We start from the raw sequence: 4732 nt of genomic DNA on the forward strand, positions 1-4732 counted from the left end.
AGAAGACGACGACAATGAAAAATAAAACTTTTTTTGTTTCAACCACCAAACGAAAGTTCTCCCGCCTAAAATTAGACCTCAATGTAACGGCATGAGTCGGGCAGTGATCAACCCCCAAAGAAGAAGAACAACAAAAAAAAATTCTAACGCATTTTGTACATTGCAAAGCACAAAACCCGGCATCCCGCATTTTTTTGCATAGAAATATCTTTGCTGTGTTAAAAATTGGCATTGCTGCACTTGTCTCATCGACCGGCAAACAAACCGAGGGGGTTGTTTAGGTTTTACCTAACCAAGGGGGTGGATGCTTACGTTTTGTTTTGTGTTCCCCCCGGGAAATGTCCAAAACAATTGTTCGACTCATAACACCACATGTTCGAGTTTTCATTTTCAATTGCATTCCCCCACTCTGCGCGGCATTCCCCCATCGTCTCCATCCTCGTCCTCATCATTTCGTTTAGTTTGACACTCTTCTTAGGCGATTAGATTTTTATCTCTGCTCTTTTGGCCATACTGGCCTAACTTCGTAGTTGATGAAGCGCAAAGTTGTGGAATTTATTACGTTACGTTATTTTTATTTGTTTGGATTTCGGATTCGGATTTTTATTTTTGTTTCTACGTTGTATTCAATTCGAGTCTGAAATTAAAAACATCGGCCGTTTAAGTGGATTTTCGTTGAAATTAATGATCATCTATTAAAATTGACTTTTTGGTTGCGATTATTGCCGGATGGAAAACAGGGAGTCCCATTTTTGTTTTACAAAGCCAAAATTGGGGAGGGTGGTTGGTTGTTGGTGAGGGCTGTAAAACAGAATTAAAACAAATAGAAGGTGTTGGAGATAAGTTTTTAATTGGAAAAATTCTAAATGTAATTATTTTAACGAATGTGAAATTTTTCTAATCCGGGAAAAAATCTTCAAAAATTTTTTATGACGAAAAATTTTTAAATTTTCACAGTGAAAATTGTCTATGTGGAAAATCTTCTATAAGTGACTTGAAAAAATTATTTTTTAAAAAATCTACGCCTTCTGGGGCTTTGAAAAAATTATTTTTTAAAAAATCTACGCCTTCTGGGGCTTTGAAAAAATTATTTTTTAAAAAATCTACGCCTTCTGGGGCTTTGAAAAAATTATTTTTTAAAAAATCTACTCCTTCTGGGGCTTTGAAAAAATTATTTTTAAAAAAATCTACGCCTTCTGGGGCTTTGAAAAAATTATTTTTTAAAAAATCTACGCCTTCTGGGGCTTTGAAAAAATTATTTTTTAAAAAATCTACGCCTTCTGGGGCTTTGAAAAAATTATTTTTTAAAAATCTACGCCTTCTGGGGCTTTGAAAAAATTTTTTTTTTTAAATCTACGCCTTCTGGGGCTTTGAAAAAATTATTTTTTAAAAATCTACGCCTTCTGGGGCTTTGAAAAAATTATTTTTTAAAAATCTACGACTTCTGGGGCTTTGAAAAAATTCTTTTTTAAAAATCTACGCCTTCTGGTGCCTTGAAAAAATATTCTTTAAAAAATCTACGCCTTGTGGGGCTTTGAAAAAATATTTGTTAAAAAATCTACGCCTTCAACCAAATTATAAGAAATGAAAATCGAACTTCTTTGATTTTTCCTACGAATACCTACCTCATTGTCCATCCACGTACTGAATTGAGTCTAGAATGACGTATGTAAAGTGTCCTGAAAATTGTCCGATTTTAAGACTCAAAGTTAGGCCGAAAAAAATAGTTCCAGTAGCCATCAATCATGTCCATTTAGCAACCACTTATGTTAACTAGGTAATCCTTAAAAATAACATCATCGGAATAAATTTTCGAAAACAACATTGTTTTCGAATTTGTTTTCAAATTTTTGACTAGCCTTTTTAACACAATCCGACAGATTCAGCTGCTCCAATTTGGTCGATTAACGTCCATCAACTTAGGGTTCAGTGGTCAGTGTTTTTTTCTGACTAGGGAAATGGGCAAATAAACACCTCCAACAACACCATAATCCTAACAACAACAGCAGGGCACTCAACATTTCAAAAAAGGTTTCAGAAGAAAAAAAAAACAGATTGCATTTTAGTTAACCTGTCGTCATCAATATTCCAGAAAAAAATACAAAAACAAAATTTCAACATATTTGGCAATGGACAGAAGAAATGATTCAAAATAAAAGTAAATCAGCAGGAGCAGAAGATGCAACAAAAACAACAACAACATCAAACATAGCTACAAACAGCAGCTGTATTTTGAAATGAAATGTTGTTGCAATGGTCAAAAGTCATGTGGCATCATCGGCAATGCCATAAAAAATCTTCTTTCAACGATGTTTTCTGAAGTGGTCTTAGGGTATTAAGTCGCGGATTTAGAGTAAAGGCACGAACTCAATGTTCAATGGTTAGAGTCAGACACAGCCAGACAAACACTCACATAATTATGGCAATGTCCCGACACAGCAGGTAGCAGACATTAGTCTGCAGCCAGCAACAACAAAAAAACTGTCTTTCAAACCAAAGGAGAAAAACAAAAAATGATCAATGTCCAACATTTGAGATTCCAAAAGGAGATATGGAACCCAAAGAAAGAAAACTACAGCTCCTCTGTTTCGAATGGTGGGGAGTTTGAATTTGAAGATCTCCTTTGTTGTAGTTGTTGTTTTTGTGTGTTTCTTAAAACAAAAACCCAGCGACAGGTGATTTTTTTTTTGTGGTGAATTTTTTTATGATTTCATAATTTCAGGTTTTGTTTTTCATTGTTACGAAAATTATAAGGTTGTATCAGATAATTTAAGTAACAAAAGAAGAAGAAGAACAAAAAAACAAATTCCATAATTCTTGTTCTAAAATTGAAATTGAATTTCGTTTGGGGTTTTTTTTTTTTTTTTTTGATTGGCCTCTAAGCATTACGGCGTTGGCTTCGATTTGAAAATAAACATAAATTTAACAGCAATCAAGAAGCAATCTAAACTGTTGCTCTTCGGCCCTTAGCCAGAAAACAATTTCAATTTTTGTTGGATATCGATTTTAAAATCATGTTGATCAAACTCCGCTCAAATAACTGCAGTGATGATCACGTTTCATTTTTTTTCATTTCGATTTGGAGATTTTAATCTCTCAATGAATATTTGTTTGTGGAGGTTGTCGTCTTGTGAAGAATCTTGGCCATCAGCTCAATAGGCGAAGGTTAAGCCATGTTTTAACATCTGTTATCTGATCCATAAAATCGAAATCGAATTGCCTTGTTGCCTTTTCAGGCTGACTTGCCTCTCCATTTAAGCCTTGTTAGTAAAATAGATGCAAGATGACAGGCTGGTGGCGCAACAACATTTGTTCTTCGATTTATCCTGCCTTGTTATGTAACCTTGTTTTTAATCCTTAGTTTAGGTCATTTTCATGGGTTTTCGTAGAAAAAAAAAAACAAATAAAATCGAAAAAATCGATTATTATTGAACATTTTGAATATTTTTGAAGGCATATGGATGGACACTGAGGTAGGTATTCGTAGGAAAAAAAATCAAAGAATGGGGAATGCAAAAAAATAAAAAAATATGTATATATATATTTTTTAATTGTGAACAAGTGGAGGTGATTTTTAGTTCCCTTGGAGCTTCATTTTTAAACCCTTTACCAAAAATTCGTAAGAAAGAACCACAATTTTGGGCGTTCCTTCTCTGGGCGATGTTGACAAAATATTCTCTAAAAATTCCACATTATCTAGTACTTCAAAAAAAAAAAGTTGCTTTTAGAAAATCGTCGACTTCTAGTACTTCTAAAAAAATAATTGTAAAAAATGCACTCCTCGCAGGGCTTCACAAAAATATACCTCAAACCAGTGAGCGGAGCAGTATAGTCGGACGGGGCCGACCATACGATACCCTACACAACTACCACGAACTCTAACTTTCTGAGGATGTTTATTCCGAGTCTGAGTAATATTTCGTGATATTTGCTCCCTGTTGTCCGATTAGAGGTTAACAACACCTCTTTTTTACTTTTTTCGAATATACAGTCCTACTAATTACTTGTCTAGATTAACTTCACGGTGGGTTGTGTTGTGATTTTCGGATTATACTCTACTCGAAAACACACAAAAAATTATGTTTTCCGTCCATTTCATCCCAAAATTTTAATCTGATCATCACCGAAAATTGTAGGCGTTGTTCTTGACTATAACTGGAACTTCATGAAAAATTTCAAAGCCATCAGCGCGATATTTCTCCCTCTAATGTGGTAATGGGTTACTAAATAATATCTGAATACGTAAGCACCTGTAAATATTTGACTGTAACTCCCACATCTAAGTAGATACATCACTATATTTGGTATCAATTTAAATGCTAACCACTCCTCTTGGATATGCTATCAACTCCTGGGGTCTACATCCTCCAGGAGTAAATATATATGCCATAGAATACAAATTTTGTCATTTTTCACACAAAAGTCAGGGTACATTTGACCCGCTAAATATTGACCGATCTTTATCAAAACATGCATGCTTATTCTCTGGCCCGATCCCCTTCTCCATGCAAAAATTCATGGTGTTTGGGCCATAATTGCGGCCTCTGGAGCGACCAGAAAAACCGACAAAAATTTGGTATTTGGTCCATTTCATCCCCTAAATATTAACTGATATTTTCCAAAAACAATAGGGGTCTTCATTGGCCAGAACCCATCCTACATGCAAAATTTCGTGAAGATTGGTCCATAACTGTGGCCTGTATCGTGTTTACAAATTATAATGGACAGACGG

The sequence above is a fragment of the Musca vetustissima genome, unplaced genomic scaffold, assembly GCF_032173495.1.
Source record: "Musca vetustissima isolate MV318-11 ecotype Yass unplaced genomic scaffold, APGP_CSIRO_Mvet_v1 utg12527, whole genome shotgun sequence".
Classification (NCBI taxonomy): Eukaryota; Metazoa; Arthropoda; class Insecta; order Diptera; family Muscidae; genus Musca; species Musca vetustissima.